This window comes from Adiantum capillus-veneris, chromosome 1 (genome assembly GCF_014529385.1).
Source record: "Adiantum capillus-veneris isolate H3 chromosome 1, ASM1452938v2, whole genome shotgun sequence".
Taxonomy (NCBI): Eukaryota; Viridiplantae; Streptophyta; class Polypodiopsida; order Polypodiales; family Pteridaceae; genus Adiantum; species Adiantum capillus-veneris.
In genome coordinates, this window is record NC_140931.1 from 121,130,828 (window position 1) to 121,148,842 (window position 18,015).

General features: G+C 43.1%; 1 protein-coding gene across 10 annotated transcripts in view; it reads left to right on the forward strand.

Annotated features, from left to right (window-relative positions):
- LOC147465455 (uncharacterized) overlaps nucleotides 1–17,468 on the forward strand; it is a 143,904-nt gene extending 126,436 nt beyond the window's left edge. For 3 of the 10 annotated variants that reach the window (XR_015189205.1, XR_015189207.1, XR_015189195.1), the window contains 2 exons: nucleotides 6,171–6,283; nucleotides 6,367–6,496. The gene's annotated coding sequence lies outside the window, so the exon portion shown is untranslated. The other 7 variants (XR_015189206.1, XR_015189200.1, XR_015189210.1 and 4 more) reach the window with 6 other exon arrangements.
- The last annotated feature ends 547 nt before the right edge of the window (nucleotides 17,469–18,015 follow it).

An 18,015-nucleotide genomic window follows, 5' to 3' on the forward strand; every position in this document is an offset into this window, starting at 1 on the left:
AATCAACCATGCTCTTCAACTTGTGAACAGTGAATGGATACTTGTTCTTGAGCCAAGCATGGCGAATTTACCTTTATCTTTTGAAAAGTCGGGCAAACCCTTAAAGCCCGATTTCTTAGCTTACAACCTTAAAGATAAGTTTGCTACTTTGCTACCTATTGAATTCAAAAAGCCAATGGCTTTTCCGCTCATGCATAACGATCATTATGGTTTTAAGCCATCTTTGATCGACTACATTTACTCGAGTTCACCAGCGTCTGCTCATATACTGCAAGAGAGAATTCATGTTAGGAATTTTGTAATCCAATTTTCCAAATATTTGGAAAAATACTTGGATTTGTTCCCGCAAATGGAAGTGAGCAGGGGAATACTAACATGTGTCAACACCACTTGGGTATTTGAATTGAAAAGAAACAAAGAATTATTTATTTCTAAAGGTGTTTCAGGCAACCAAAGTCATCCAGTGACCGTAAAAGAGGTAAACTTTTTATTTTAAATATTTTTTTATTACAAAAATATTAAATGTATATGTTCATGTTTTGTTTACGTGGATCTCACGCATACACACATGAACATCTACACATGCATTTGATTTTTGTTTAGCTTTTTTAAAAATCATGTGAATTGTTTACCTTTTCTTTTCTCACCAACTCTGCTCGCAGTACCATTGATTTCGGTTGTAAATCACTCAAAAATGCTAATCAATTACCTCTCTCTCTCTCTCTCTCTCTGTTAAAGGTCTTGAAGGTCTATTGGGATAGTTTCCTACTACGTTAAAACTCTCTTCTTCTTTCTTCTCTCTCGCTCTCTCTCATGGATTTTAGCTGGTACACACTGCATGAGCAAACAGTGGAGTGCGTGTGATTTTCACGCTCTGCATCAACAGTTAGCTTCAGTGCAGAACGTTCCTTGCTACTTGTTGTCATTGGAAGCAAAGCCAAGTTGTGTGTCCGAGTTGTATGTGTTCTTCATTTTCTCGAGATAATCGCCACTACACTCTGCATAACTTAGGTTTTCTCAGAGAGTCGCATATACATTTGCATTTTTGAGTGATTTACAACCGAAATCAATGGTACTACGAGCAGAGTTGGTGAGAAAAGAAAAGGTAAACAATTCACATGATTTTTAAAAAAGCTAGACAAAAATCAAATGCATGTGTAGATGTTCATGTGTGTATGTGTGAGATCCACGTAAACAAAACATGAACATATATATTTAACATTTTTTGTAATAAAAAAACATTTAGAATAAAAATGTTGACCTCTTTTACGGTCACTGGATGTCTTTGGTTGCATGAAACACCTTTAGAAATAAATAATTCTTTGTTTCTTTTCAATTCAAATACCCAAGTGGTGTTGACACATGTTAGTATTCCCCTGATCACTTCCATTTGCGAGAACAAATCCAAGTATTTTTTCAAATATTTGGAAAGTTGGATTATAAAATTCCTAACACAAATTCTCTCTTGCAGTACATGAGCAGATGCTGGTGAACTCGAGTAAATATAGTCGATCAAAGATGGCTTAAAACCATAATGATCGTTATGCATGAGCGAAAAAGCCATTGGCTTTTTTAATTCAATTGGTAGCAAAGTAGCAAACTTATCTTTAAGGTTGTAAGCTAAGAAATCGGGCTTTAAGGGTTTGCCTGACTTTTCAAGAGATAAAGGTAAATTCGCCAAGCTTGACTCAAGAACAAGCATCTATTCACTCTTCACAAGTTGAAGAGCATGGTTGTTGATTGGCTCTATGGCAAGACAACAAAAGTATGAAACTAAAGCCCTCTCACAATCATGGATTTTAGTCACAACTTTAAATTTATGATCAATGGGAGGTAAGTAAGGAGGATGTGCATCTTTTATCTTTTCACAACACACAATTACCTCCTCCCAAGGGTCTTGCATCTCTTTGCAAGAATAAGGAATGTGAACTTCACTAGCCGTTTGAAGCTTACCTTCACTCATTTGGAAGGGCAATAAGGGAATTTTTAAAAATTCATCGACCGTTATATTAGAGAGAGAGGGTGAGAGAGCAAGCGAAAGAAACCTTCAAAATTACGTGTATAATCTCTCTCTCTCTCTCTCTCTCTCTCTCTCTCTCTCTCTCTCTCTCTCTCATGGGGGGGCTGCAGCGCTGCCTGTTCGCATGTGCTATAAAAGCCAAACGCAGTCACACAGGCTCTCGTGCGCCTTCAGTGTTCAGTCTTTTCACACCAAATAAAGCAGCAAACCAGTTGACTGGAGACAAAAAAGACGTTATTTTCATGCATAACACGTAAGTGCAAGCACAAAATAAAAAGATTCATTTTACATTCTCTAAGAAAAGTTTGATTTGGATTTCCTGAAGTCGAGGGGATTGAGGATTCAATATCTCCTCCTTATGCACTGAAAAAGAGGTCATTAATGTCAAAAGAAAATCATGTGAGAAATCATTGAAAAGGTCGTAGTCTTGCCTTCAAAGTAACCGACAATGGTTGGTTTGCAAGAGTCCAACACGTCTATCTAGACAAAGATAGGGTGCTGAACTTTGATCAACATCCATTGTTACATTCATTTTGTAACTTAACCCGTACTTACTTGTATTGGCTCTAATCAGTCGAGAGATCATAGATACCAAGGGCCTCTCCGTACGTCTCCAGCCTTGCTGGCCTAGAGAGGGTCCCGCACCCCATACAGCATAGCTGAGGCTACTAAAGTATCAAAGAGCCATAACTTTGTCCGATGTTCCTAAAACTGAACCTGCGAACACATCCTCTCCAAGCCTCCCAAGGCCGCATAAGCTCTAGTCAGTCTAGTCTCTGCTGCTCTCACAAAAGAAAACCTCGGCCCAGTGAAGACTACCCCAAGGTAAGTGTATGCATCTATATACTCCACAATATCCTGACCATATGTGAAAGTAGGTGTTGATCTCTTGATCCATTGTGGTGTGGTGTTAAACACCATAATCTTGGTTTTACCGAGGTTTACAGACAATCCACTATCCTTTGCAAAACTGTGTAATGCATCCAAATGTCACTGCATACCCTCTAATGAGTCAGAGATCAACACAATATCATCAGCATATAACAACAATGAGATCCACGTCCTTGCGAGTTGAGCACCTCTATCGCCCTCTCTGTCAATGTAGTCAGACACCTCATCAACATACATACCAAATGGCAACCCTATTTCACCCCAATAGTGGAGTGAACTAAGTCACATATCCCCTCCGGGGTGCGTACATGTCCCATCATTGATCTGTATAAAGCCATAATCCCCCAAATCAACACTATGGGCACCCCTTCATGTGGGCAAGTTGTGAAAGGGTAAGGTCGTCGCCAAGAAAGACACCAGTCTTCTTGAGGGAGGGCCTCCTTCTCAAGAAATCCTTCTTCGCCTCAATAGAGGGAAAAGAGCCTTCTCTTTTGATGTATCTCCCATGTCTCCACTCTTCTTGCCAACTCTCCATGCTCTTGCATGTGTCGCTTTATCTATCCCCATTAGTACCATGAGCTCCTTCACTTCTTCGTCGACTTGATCCCGGTCTTTGAGACCGTTGACTCTCACATGTAAAGCCCTTGTACGCCTTCGTTGTTCCTCTTCAAGTGTCATGTTGATGATGGTGGGAATTGGGATTGATACCTCTTTTCCTTTTCCCTTCTTGGCGACCGCTATCGACTTCTCCATCTCATCCACTTTTTTTTGGGTTTTGGTGATCACCTCTACCCATGAAAACGTTTTAGCTGCCTGCTGCTTCTCCTCCTCCTTGATGGCTTGCATTTGTTCTTTGATTACCTTAAGCTCTTCCATCATTGAGGGTTGGATTTCTCCCTCTTCAAGTCCACCATTGGCTCTTGCCTCGGCTAGCTCTTTCTTAAGGGCTGAAATTTACTTCTTGAGCTCTTCAATTTCGGTCCGAAGCTCCATTTTCTCGTCAGTCTGAAGCTTGTCCTCGCTGATTTTCCATTGAATGAAGATCACCTTCTCTTTCTTCCACTCTTCCATCTCTGCCCTGTACTCCTTCATCTCCTTCTCTATGATTGCCAACCGCTTGTTGATGGCCATAAATGTGACTTTCTTCCGTGTTGGGGATGCCATGAGGTAAGAGGCTGAGTTAGAGCGGCGGACTGCCCCCACCTCTACTCTCTCCATTGGACTCGGGGAAACACTACCTTCCTTCAGCAACACTACACTCTCCACTGGACTGAAGGAAACACTACCTTTCTTCAGCAACCTGTGTATATTGGCCTGAACTGCTGCACCTTCACGTACTCACATTATGCTACTTGTTGTAGTAACCCAGCAGGGCCAATTGCACTACCAACTGGTGTGGCAGCAGGGTACAATGCAGGGGACTCAACAGGAGTGCAGGGAACTGAGCCTGTAGCAAATGGCAGGCAAAACTTGCAGCCAGTAGCAATACACACACAGAGCACACACACACACACACAGAAATGAAATGTTAAAGTCTTCAAAAGGCCAAAGTGACCTATGAGACCAGAAGGTTACAATGTGGTGGATGTGATACAGAGTAACAAAATAACAGAATAGAAATATTGTGGAATCCTAAACTGCTAGGTGTGTAAGCAGCTAGCTGGGATAGCTAAATCACAAGAGGTCCAGCATCGGTCGCTGGCAGATCTCATCAATCTCCTCCATGGTCATTAGTCTGATGGGGCGTCATGCATGTTGGGCCAAAGTGATCTGAATCCTGAGAGAGAGAGAGAGAGAGAGAGAGAGAGAGAGAGAGAGAGAGAGAGAGAGAGAGCCATCGTGGGCGTCACGTCAAACTGGAGTTTCGGGTGAGATACCCCTTGATCAGCACTTGAGTACTAATTGACTTTTGGATATGGCAGGAAACCCCTTGTTCAGTTGGAGTGGGGTCTTGGTGAGTGGCAGTGGCCTTCGTTGCACAATGATGGAGCCCCTCTGTCCTTTTTCGAGTACATTGTATCCCTAGGAGGAGGCTTCTATTGCGTACCCGACACCCACCTCACTGTCCACGCCAATTAGAGATATGGCAGGGTCAATGTATCCTCCCTGCTTTCTAGTGATAGTTTTGGTCATGCATCTGGACCCTGAGAATCAACCGCAGAATATGTTATTTTGAGTGATGATGGTGCACACAGGATTGCCTGTTGGCACATGGGCTGCGGTCACTGGTCATGATTAGATTTGTTAGAGATGCACTTTAGAACTTGAGTCCTTGAGGCACTATTTCTGGGTTTGTCCATATGGGCAGCCAATGTGGATGGCAATTTGTTGTTTGTTGATTAGAGTGGGCATACACGATGGGTTTGTGATGCGGGGGCAATTGCATGGCTTTTTCAATTTCTGAGGTCACAAACCTTTTAGAGCTTGTCGACAGATCTAATCTTCATGCTTAGTTCCTTAGGATTCAGACCGGGCACTCTACAAATGATCGTAGATGGTGGTCACCAATTGGACTTTTACTAGCGGGACATAGTTTTCACTACGATATGGAGCATCACTCTTTGGACAATGTGGAAGAATATATGAGGCAATATGTACTCACTGTTTGGACCCACACTCTTTCCTTACATCCACAATTTTGATAGCCATTTGGACTAGGTTGTTGCGTACTCTTCGCAATCATTGGGATATTTCACCAGGCTCCTCCAAGACTGTGGAGCAGCATAGATGCGCCTGTCTTCACACATGGGCGAGATTGTCAGTTTTCTCAATTTGGACCATGCCCACATCACTTGGCATTATGCACCTCCCTAGTGGTTCATTTTACACTCATCGTACAGGCCACCTTGACGTTCACATAGCCTTCACATTGTTATCTCGCTTTTTGTACTTCTTCTGGGTGATAGGCCATTGAGTACCTCGAGAGGTCTCTTTTGTACATAGAATACATCCCCTTTTGCTCGCACGTGCGTGCACACACACACGCACACACACACAGATAGAGAGAGAGAGAGAGAGAAGAAGAAGAAGAAGAGAATTTTAACCTCGTAGGAAACTGTCCCAAGAGACCTTAAAGATCTATCCAACGAGGAGAGTTGAACTCAAGACCTGTTATTCAAGAGGGAAATGGCATAACCAATCTACCACATTTGGGTGATAGAAAGGTTATACCATTTTCCTCTTCCTATTAGCACACCCACACACACCCGAGAGAGAGAGAGAGAGAGAGAGAGAGAGAGAGAGAGAGTTTTGGTCATAGGTACCCTTTGGGCATGGCCTTTGATATCGATGGAGTTCTTGTGCAGGGTAGTCGGCCCATTAAAGGAGCATCCGAAGCTCTTTAACAACTTTATGTGGATGTCAGAAACCCTAGTAAGTTTTATCACAAGATGTTTTTAATATGTATTGAATGGAGAAAAGAAGGATGTTCTTATGAGTTTTCCTCTTTGGTGCAGAATATTGTATACAATTTTGAAAGCTTTACGAATGGTTTTGAGAAGAGTGTGTCTCATCTCAAATTTGATTGCATTAACTTTTGACAAGTAGTTTTTCCATTGAATGAGGTGGAAAAGTTTGCAATTTGTTGTGTGCTGCATCTTTGTTTTTGTATTCTTCTTTGTAGAAGTTTTTATCAAAGTCACACGGAACTTGGGGATGGGGGTCTTTATGGCAGGGACGAAACGGGGGACGTTGTCACAAGACGGGCACAACGTGCCAACGGAAAAGAACAGACTTTTAGCACTTTAAATAACAACTGAACACAGAGCGAGATGCACGACACGGGGAGTGGCGGAATTCCACCCCAGAGAGAACTGGCCCCAAACCTTGGCGCCCCTTTCGGTGTTTCTTTATATTGCTTCAACTGAGTACAATACCGGTACTCGCGCTCTGCACCTTCACCCGGAAGAGTGCCAGAGACTGAGCCCTCTGCACATATTTAAAGGCCCTTGGCCTCAAAAGCAGTTACATGAAATCAGTAAACTCAAAAGCAATTGTTCCAAAAGCATCTTGTCCAAAAAGCTGGTAGCGCAATTTTCAGAAATCCGTACAGGCTGCCACGTCAGCATGTTAGCGTGAAAAACGGGCATCCGTACATGCCACGTCAGCATGTCAGCGTGAAAACCGAGACGTCCGTATAGGTGCCACGTCATCACTTTTAACGCTTTGTTTGTATGTGTGTGTGGGTCCGGCTTTGTCACATGGGCCCCATCGGACGGGGTCCCATAACTTGGTGGGAACTTCTTCCGACTCTTCTGTTGCTTCTCCTTAGGGTTTAGGCCTCCCTCGGTCGGGATCTGCAAGTTGGCTCCGTTCTTCAATGGCTTGACACGTCAGCAGTTTGTGACAGACGTAGGGATGCAAGACGGGATGGGGAGACGAGACAGTAGAGACGTCCGTCACATGGGGTGTAGAGGGGATGTGTCGTGAGACGGAGTTCCCAATGACACAAGCAGGCGGGACATGGACTAGGGGTGGCAAATTTGAAATTTGACAATGGACAAGATTCTATGTATGCCGATGTTGCCCACTAGACTCTAGTTATCCACTCTTCACTTGTGCATCATTACCTTTTGCCCTTGGAGTATTATGATTGATCACAATTTCATTGCGTGAACGTGCACGGTGCGTGTGCCGCGTTATTATTGGATATCATATTTTGGTATTATGATTGCAAAATTCATTTTTTCTTTGCAATCTTGTGATCTTAGTGTCGTTTATGTCATCACGCTATTTCAATGACTAAACGGATTTGGATAGCCACAAAACTTTAGGGGAAGTTGTACTAGATCTAAAGGGACAAGTCTACAAAGTCTGGCAGCATTCTGACAAGGTACAAAAATCACGATCCATCATTAACCAGGTCATTAAAATTGCAACAGAATCACCCAAACAAGTCGCCCAAAGGTCTAATAACACTCTCCTATGGTCAAAATGTCATAAAACAAAGCTTTAAGTACTCAAAACTGAAGATAAGCCTTGCAGACGTGAGGTCACAAACCACGACAGAACTTGAAATGCTTACACTTGAATGAAAGAGCAAGAGAAGAGGAAAATGATACAAGTTTCGGAATTTGAAGTAAGTATATGCTTTTTTAACAGGTGTCCCCTTGCCCGTCCTTCGTTCCCTGTTTTGCCACGTCTCCGTCCCCGAGATCCATCACGTCCCTGAGACGCGTCCTTGTCCCCATGTGACTATGGTTTTTATATACAAGATTGATGTTTATTGAGCATTTTAATGCTTGAGGGCTCGTTTGGTTTGAGAATGGGCGTCATGTGAAAATTTTTATGGATGAGTTTAGGTGTCACATGCCACGGATAATTGATGTAACCAAGGTTAGTTGTAACTTGTCACACCATTGACAAGCACTTCTTCATGTCTTATTCCTTCACTTGATAGTATGGGATCAATTAGACATCGTGGCGATTGGAGGCTGTCTCCACGGTCCCATCCCACGCTATGTTGGGCACTTCGAGGCATTTTGGAAATGTCTTGTGGCTGGCTTGATGGTTTGTTCGTGTGCCATGCGCCAATTGGGCCATATGGGCTAATTTGGGACATGGCATGGGACGCGATCATATAAATGGTTTCCAATCACCATGAGACTTTCAAGGGTAGGGGAAGTGATAGAGCCCTTGCCCTTGCCCTTGCAAAGTCTTGTGGCCATCAGAGGCCGACTCGATGGTCGGGGCCTAAACCAACTCTCTGAAGGAATCCTTGTGCAATCCTGGAGTAATATTCTGTTCTTTATTACCAAACAATGAATGTATGAAGGCATAAGTATATGCTGTGCAATGCGCAGACCTCTTTGAAGACTCATAGACAAATGATGCAATCTTGGAGATAGTTGCAGATGTGAAATAGTGTTGTAGTGACCCGCATTTTGGTCTCTATCTTCTATCTTCTCAACCGCAGGTAGCTGCTGTAGGTACCTTCGTAGGGTTGAATTGTCTCACGATTTAGCTCAGAAAAGGGGTTCTTTTTTATCTATCCTATGACTAGAGAAAGGGCTATATAGGCTTCAATCTGTAGCCATTGTTGACTGCTACAATCGATCTCTTGGCTAAATCTTGATGATGCCTGAAATTCCACTGTAAAACGGCGTCGCCTTCGGCAACGGCATGGCCCCTCTTACCCTCAACCTCTTCACTCTTGACAAATTTCACAAAAGAAGATCAAGAAAATTACTCTCTCTTCTTCTTTCTTTCTTATCTCTCCAATGTCCCCCCCCTTCTCTCTCTCTCTCTCTCTCTCTCTCTCTCTCTCTCTCTCTCTCTCTCTCTCTCTCTCTCTCTCTCTCTCAATCATACCTGACCATGTCAATTAACTTCAAAATTTGCGTTGACAGCAGTTTCGGGAAAAATGTGTCTCAACTTAATATCATGCCGTTTTCTATCTACAGCTCTCTCTCTCTCTATAGTTGTCTTTCTCGCTCTCCCTCCTCCTCTCTCTTTCTCTATCTCCCCAGTGTCTCTCTCTCTCTCTCTCTCTCTCTCTCTCTCTCTCTCTCTCTCTCTCTGTATTTCTTGCTCTCCCTCCTCCTCTCTCTATCTCTATCTCCCCAATGTCAATCAACTTTAAAATCTGCAATGTGAGCAGTTTCGAGAAAAATGTGTCTTAACTTGATATCGTGCTGTTTTCTATCTGCGGTTCGCTCTCTCTCTCTCTCTCTCTCTCTCTCTCTCTCTCTCTCTCTCTCTCTCAGTGCAGCCGTTTTTTGACCTAGTAGACAGCAGTCCACTCTTTTGATCATAACTTCTTCATCCGAACTCCGATTTGGGTGATCTATAGCCTCAATCGAAGAGCACGAAGTCCTCTACGCATTGATGTAAAGATAGAAATTTTCAGAGTTATGGAAGGCATTTCTGTAGCAGCATTTTCGAAGTGAACAGGTTCAACAAAATTGATTCTCATCTCCTATTTTACATACAATGTCTTCCGGCACTCGCAAGGGTTCTTCTTCTTCAACAAGGTCCACAACCATTGTGGAAAATGATCCAAAATCTCCTAAGTGTGGAGATAGCAACACAACCATCCAACCAACAACATCGGAAACCATGATCATGGCGTACTTGGTATCATTGCAAGAGACCGTAAACAAACAAGGCGAAGACTTACGAGCACTTGCAATGGAGAATGGCACACTAAGGGTACTTGTGGTTGAGAATGAGAATCTCAAGAGGACACTTGAAATGCAAACAACACGTTTGATGCAACTTGAAGAGGAAGTCAAGGAATGTAAACGCTCTCTTGTGGACTTGAATGCTTTGAAGGAGCGGATGAGCAAAGTAGAGCATGACCATGTATTGAAAGAGGAGAAATTTGACACTATGAGCCGGGATGTATGCGACATGAAAAATGTATGCACAAACAAGTCTTGGGCTGATGTATGTGGTAGCAATGTGGTTTCTAATTCCTCACTCATGCAAGCTATGGTTCAAACAAAGAATGTTGAGAATGTGGATGTGGAGGAGTTGAAGGAACGGGAGCGACGTTCCAAGAACATTGTTATTCGTGGAATTCCCGAAGAGAAGTTAGAGACACCTCCTTCTCTTGCCATTGTTATTGAAGATTTCTTCAAAACCCACTTTGGCATGTCCGGAGTTATGGTCTATGGAGCACATAGAGTGGGAAAGCAAGGAGCTCCTCGCTCGGGAGAACGGCCAATTGTATGCACCATGCCGGATGAGACCAAGCGAAAGATTATCCTTGATAATAGTTGGATCTATTTGAGGGATACAAAATGTTTTGTATGTGAAGATCGCACTATTAAGCAACAAAATATGCGTCGCAAGGCATATGAGGAAAAGAATAATAAAAACAAAGAGATCTCTCATGAAGAAAATGTGCCCAAGGAGGAGGCAAGTCTCTCAAGCAAATAGGGATGCGTGACCTATGAGACCGAGTTACAATTGAAAATATGCTTTTGGAATTGTCATGGATACCCATGGAATGCGGGGGTTGGCATTGATGAACTAACAAGCAAAGCCGATGTTGTACTTCTTGTTGAAACTTGGGAGCATGATACACAAAGGATTAACGGCTTGGAGGATTACAATGTACATTCATTGATGTGGTCAAAGAATCTCAAGCAACGAAGAGGACAAGGAGGGTTAGCATGTATGGTTAAGAAAGGATTGGAAGATTTTGTATCAATTGTGAAAGATGACAAGTACAAACGTTATGTATGGCTGAAAATTATGACACCAAAAAGAGCACCCATTTTTGTAGCCGGTTGCTACATTCCTCATCATGATTCTCCCTTTTATGCTTGCATGGATAGAGATCAACCATTTTCTGATTTGGAAGAGGACATTGCTTATTTCAAAGGTGAAGGTGATGTTATTGTATTTGGGGATATGAATGCTCGTACAAAAACATTGCAACATGATACTCAACAATTTGATATGCCATACATTTCAAGGGAGTTGGAGGAAGTTCACTTGTATGATCGTACTTCAATGGATGAGAAAGAGCCGGATCACTATGGAAAGTTACTTTTACACATGTGTAATAGCACCGGTATGCTCATTGCCAATGGTGTATCTTTGTGGAGTGGAACCAATGGATTTACATGTAGAAGACATAATGGGGATAGTGTGATTGACTATATGCTACTCTCTGAAGCCATCATGTATCGCATAAAGAGTTTTATGTTTGGTCAATGGACCCCGGAGTCCGACCATCGCACCTTATGTATTGACCTTTCATGTGGAGAAGCAACTAAGCATGATAATCTCAGCCAAAGGAAAGAGAAGTTATCACTATGTATGGATTTCAAACGGGCACCAATGTACATTGAAATGGTTGAGCAAAAATTATGGATGACAAAGCTTCAATATGATGCACCATTGGAAACTAAATGGGAAGCTTTCAAGAAAGCTATTTGTTCTTGTGCGGAAGAATGCTTTGCCATAAAGCATCTCCATGGTATGAACAAAGATAGATCACGCAAAAGGTGGTTTGATAAAGAATGTCAAGATGCTCGAAAGTCCTTGATAAAGCTTGATGCAACTATGGACAAAGACAACTATCAAAGTCATTTGCATACATACAAGGCATTGATTCAAAAGAAGAGAAGAAGATGGGAAGTAAAGCAACAAGAATTTCAAGTCCAAGAAAAGGCACATGCATGTGGAAGATTTTGGAGAAACTTGAGAGGCAAGCGGGTTGAGAATTTTGGTAACTTGAGTCTAGTGGATATGTACACACATTGTAGGCAATTATATGAGCAAGAAAATACTGAAAAAATGCCATTTTATGGTTCACTCCCATGTATGCCGTCTTTTTTTTACTATTGAGGATGTATGCGGTGGGCTTGAAAAGTTGGCCACTCGCAAAGCGGGAGATCTTCAAGGTATCAAGCCGGAGATGATCAAATGGACGGGAGATTTTACCCATGAGTGGATGTGTGATATGTTCAACCTTGCACTTCAACATGGTATGCCTTATGATTGGAGTACTAATTGGGTTAAGCCTTTGCATAAAGGAGGGGATGTAAAGAATGTAAGCAACTACCGGACTATAATGATTGGGTCTCTTATGGCAAAGTTGTTTGGGTGCATAATGGAGATGAAATTGAGTGATTGGGCTGAAGAGAATGACAAGCGTGCAAAGGGACAAGCGGGTTTTCGTCGATGCCATAGCACCATTGATCATCTTGTCACTCTTCGTGTTCTCATGGAGGAAAGTCGGTTAAAAGGCAAGCGATTGTATTGTTGTTTTGTGGACTTTAAGAAAGCCTTTGATATGATTCCACGTAACAATTTGTGGAGAAGGATGGAAGAACTCCAAGTGCCAAGTGAGTTTATGCTTGCGGTTTCTCGAATCTATGAGAAGGTGATTTGTCAATTGCGCATGGGAAGAGAAATTTCAGAAATTTTTGTAAGCACTATTGGGGTTAAACAAGGATGTCCATTGTCACCAACTCTCTTTGGTCTATGCATCGATCAATTGGAACAAATGGTACTTGACTTTATGCAAGAAGAAGGCATTGAAGAGGTCACTATTTGCAATGCGGTAATCATGCTTTTGTTGTATGCGGATGATGTAGTGCTTCTAGCACACACTTTAGAAGATGCACAAAAGCTTATGGTTGTCCTTGAGAACTTTTGCTTGCATAGTGGGCTGATTGTAAATGAATCCAAAACAAAGGTTATGCTTGTGAAAACCAACCATAAGGAGAAGCCATGCATTGTGTACAACAAGGAGACACTTGAAGTTGTTGAGAGCTTTAAGTACCTTGGCCTTGAGGTTCCATCCAATCACAAGTGGCATGAATGTGCTATGCGTCGTTTGGAAGCGGGAAAGAGAGCATATTATGCATTTGAGAACATGTGTAATGCGGGAAACATCAAGTGTTGGGTTCTCAAGAAGTATCTTTTTGATGCATTGGTGACACCGGTTCTTCTTTATGGAGTTGAAGTGTGGGGCGGGAGCATCTCAAAGTCTACTTGGAAAGAGTTTGAGAATGTCCAAAAGCGTTTTCTTACAAACTTTCTCCAAGTTAAGACACAAACACCATATATGCTCCTACTTCTTGAGTCGGGATCTCTTCCAATTGAGGTTATGGGCATGGAAAGGGTTGTGGAGTACATGATAAAGATGCGTCAAAACCCCTCACATCGACTTCCTACAATTGCATGGGAAGCAAGCAAAAAAGTTCAAAAGACGCATAAAAGCAAGATCTTGAGCACGGGATGGATGCAAGACATAAAGAAGTGGTTTGGGAGATGGGATGCATTACACTTGCTACATGATGCTTCAATTGACTCTCAAGTGAATGAAGCTTTTCTACAACGCCAATGTATTACGGCTTGGGAGAAATCCGGTGGGTCACGCTTCATACATTACACCACCTATATTGCCCCCAACTACAAAACCATGTTCTTCGCTGAGAGAGGAAACCGTACTCACACTTACATGATTGAGCCTATTCCCTTGTCCGCGATACGCACTATCGCAGCAATTCGGCTTAGCTCCCATTTCCTTCGATGCGAGATAGGGCGTTGGGGCAATGGAGAAGAGTCAAGTCGATTGTGCACATTATGCTCATTGCAAGTTCGAGAGTCTGAGTACCACACACTACTAGAGTGCTCAGCTTTTGATCACATCCGAACTTGCTTCTCTCACATTTTCAGCCATAACTTAGACCTACACACTTTCCTCTCCCAGCCAAAGTGTGGGCTCTCCATTGCGACTCTCATCACTACAATTTTGGAGCATCGAGAGTCACTCATCAGCCATACACATACTACATCACATGTAACTTTGGTCCCATAGGTCATATTTGACCTCCGAGGACGATAATAAAATCTATCTATCTATCTATCACTCTCTCTCTCTCTCTCTCTCTCTCTCTCTCTCTCTCTCTCTCTCTCTCTCTCTCTCTCTGTGCTGCCAACATTGCACAGACCACCCCGGACTGAGCCGTCGAGGAAACCAGCGCAGCCAAATTATCAAAGCAGGCCTTGGATGCACGTGTAAAGCTCTCTCTCTCTCTCTCTCTCTCTCTCTCTCTCTCTCTCACGCAGGCCCAGTGTTCGGGAAAAATCTCTCTCTCTCTCTCTCTCTCTCTCTCTCTCTCTCTCTCTCTCTCTCTCTCTCTCTCTGCTGCCAACATTGCACAGACCACCCCGGACTGAGCCGCCGAGGAAACCAGCGCAGCCAAATTATCAAAGCAGGCCCTGGATGTACGTGTAAAGCTCTCTCTCTCTCTCTCTCTCTCTCTCTCTCTCTCTCTCTCTCTCTCTAGATCTCTTTCTCTCTCTCCCTCCTCTCTCTCTCTCTCTTCTCTCTCTCTCTCTCTCTCTCTCTCTCTCTCTCTCTGTGTGTGTGTGTGTGTGTGTGTGCGCGCGCGCGCGCTGTCAACGTTGCACAAACCACCCCGGATTGAGCCGCCAAGGAAACCTGCGTAGCCAAATTATCAAAGCAGGCCCTGGATGCACATGTAAAGCTCTCTCTCTCTCTCTCTCTCTCTCTCTCTCTCTCTCTCTCTCTCTCTCTCTCTCTCTCTGTGTGTATCATGCAGGCCCAATGTTCGGGAAAAATGTGTCTCAACTTAATATCGTGCCGTTTTCAATTTCAAAAATGCCGGTTGAGGGCAAGGGGAAAATTATGCCCCCAAATAGAGAAAAATAGTGCAAAAACCCGAAAAATAAACTTAATTTTCTAAAATTTCCTTCTCAGCTTAATATCGTGCCGTTTTCAATTTCAAAAATGTCGGTTCTCTCTTTCTCCGAGTCTCTCTCTCTCTCTCTGTATCACGCAGGCCCAGTGTTTAGGAAAAATGTGTCTCAGCTGAATATCATGCCGTTTTCAATTTCGAAAATGCCAGTTGAGGGCAAGGGGAAAAGGAGATATTTTGCCCCCAAATAGAGAAAAATAGTGCAAAACCCGAAAAATAAACTTAATTTTCTAAAATTTCCTTCTCAGCTTAATATCATGCCGTTTTCAATTTCAAAAATGCCGGTTCTCTCTCCGAGACTCTCTCTCTCTGTATCGTGCCAGTTCTCTCTCTCTCCGAGACTCGCTCTCTGGATCATGCTTGCGCAGTGTTCGGGAAAAATGTGTCTCAGATTAATATCGTGTCGTTCTCTCTCTCTCTCTCTCAAGTGTCGTAGTTTGGTTATGTCATTCCCCAGTATAATAGCAGGTCTTGAGTTCAACTCCTTGTTGACTGAATCTGGAAGGTCTGTTGGGATTGTTTCCTATAACGTTAAAACTCTCTTCTTCTTGGGTGTGTGTGTGCGCTAATGAAAAGCGTTAATTAAATGGTATAACGCTCTTGAGTTATCCCAGCGTGGTTTGTGGTTTTTTGTTCACAAGTCACTGCAGGCGGCCTCCTCTCTCTCTCTCTCTCTCTCTCTCTCTCCTACCTACAAGCGCTCGCACAAGACACCCATGCACACAAGCCACAACAATAGACCACTTCATGTGACCTACGATGGAGCTCTTGGATATATGATCCTTATACCAATGAGAGACAGTGGTGGAGATTAAATGAGGGCATAGCGAGGAGAAAACTAGGTCAACCAGGATGCGTACTTTATAACAGATGAAGCTAAAGCCACTTTGGACGCATTGCTTGACAAGCCAACCAATTTGGAACCACGTAGGCACTTGCCATTGATTTGCAGATAGGGCCATTGATTTGCAGGCGCATAGAGCAATTGATTTGCGGGCGCAAAGGGTCATTGCTTTGCAGGCGCATGTACAGTTTACTGCTGCCTTGAGAGACAAAGAAGTTCATTTGCGGTCCCTTCAAATCAACTTTGTGGTAGAGTTGGAAGTTGATTTACTGTTCCAGATATAGAAATTTAAGCTATTGGGGCGCGAGCTCTATTAGATTAGGCTCTACCTGTAACTCTCAAATTCTCTCTCTATATACACGACGTCGCCTTACTCATCTCATTTTCCTTATGCAGGAAAAGTAGCCCGATGGTAAACATTCAATTGCAATGCTTAGACTTCGCACAACTTGTGTGCACACTGGGACCCGCAGTTTGATATGTCTGACCTACAGCTCGAGAAGAAGAAGGACGATGGATGTAGCAAGTTGAGACCTTGGTTAGCCAGTGGCAGTTCTTTCCAATGCGTGCAGGTGGTCAAAGAGAGAGAGAGAGAGAGAGAGAGAGAGAGAGAGCATAATGTGCCCTTTTTTTAAGGTTTTTACAGGTGGCCAATTCTCTTTATCTCGATCCTAACCTGGTTTGTGGTTTTTTGTTCACAAGTCACTGTAGGCGAGAGAGCATAATGTGCTCTTTTTTTAAGGTTTTTACAAGTGGCCAATTCTCTTTATTTTGATCCTAACCTGGTTTGTGGTTTTTTGTTCACAAGTCACTATAGGTGGCCACCTCTCTCTCTCTCTCTCTCTCTCTCTCTCTCTCTCTCTCTCTCTGTGCCAGTAGGTTTTTATGTTTGGGTCTTGATAACCAAACACACATCGACTCGGCCAGTCGGTTTTTATGTTTGAGTCTTTAAAACCAAACACACATCGACTCAGACTTTGTTAATGAGAGTTGCGGACTGCTGTTTTAGTGTACGGAGATGGAGAGAGAGAGAGAGAGAGAGAGATTTTTTGGAACAATCCCAAGAGGCCTCAAAGCTCCAAAAGGAAGAGTCTTGCACTCAAGAGTAAAGACTTATGCATATTACTTTGTAGAGAAATCAGATAACTTATCTACCACACTTGAATGATAGAAAGGGTATTTGAGTTTCCTCCTTCGTAGGAATCCCAAGAGATCTATCTATCTAGAGAGAGAGAGAGAGAGAGAGAGAGAGAGAGAGAGAGAGAGAGAGAGAGAGAGAGAAATAAAATTAAATATATATATCTTTATCTATATCATATATTAAAAAGATGAAAGTTTGCTCCTGGCAGCCACAATGAAACATTTGCCCTGCAGGATGGCCACATAGCTAAGGTTTTCATTCAACTCCTCCAAACTATGTAGGATGGCCGCACCCTTGAGTTGCACTTAGCTAGGGCTAATCAAATCCTCTTTCGCATGCAGAAATGACCATATTGCCCTTGAGTTTCCCGGCTGGTGACCACTCCACCCACAACTCAAGATGGTTGCGCTCACAAGTTTAGAACATTGGACATAAATAGAGAGAGAGAGAGAGAGAGAGAGAGAGAGAGAGAGAGAGAGAGAGAGATGTTGGAATTAGGTCTGCAAAGAAATGCACACAACTTGGAGAAGACAAAGGAAGCCCAAGGCACATAATAGAGAGCGTGTTACTTAGTGTGCAATGGAAAGATAGAAAGCCCTAGAGTGATGGGCGTATATACAATGCACAGGGGAAAAAACCTCCTAAAGAGGGAAAAAATTCCCGGCGGTCCTAGTGTGTTCACACACATCACTACCACATGTATATGGTAGCAAATCCCCCCTGGAGTGGTGCAGTGAACAAGAGCTGGCACATGAGTAAAGGGAAGTGCCATGCCGTGAGGACATGATCAATCCACAAAGGGGAGTAATCCCAAAGCTTTTCCGCTTCTCACGAGACAATGCCTTTGTGAAAAGATCTGAAGGTTGTCATGTGTTGGCACATAAGCCAAGCAAATCTCTCCTACTAAGAGCCTCTCCCCGACATAGTGGTAATG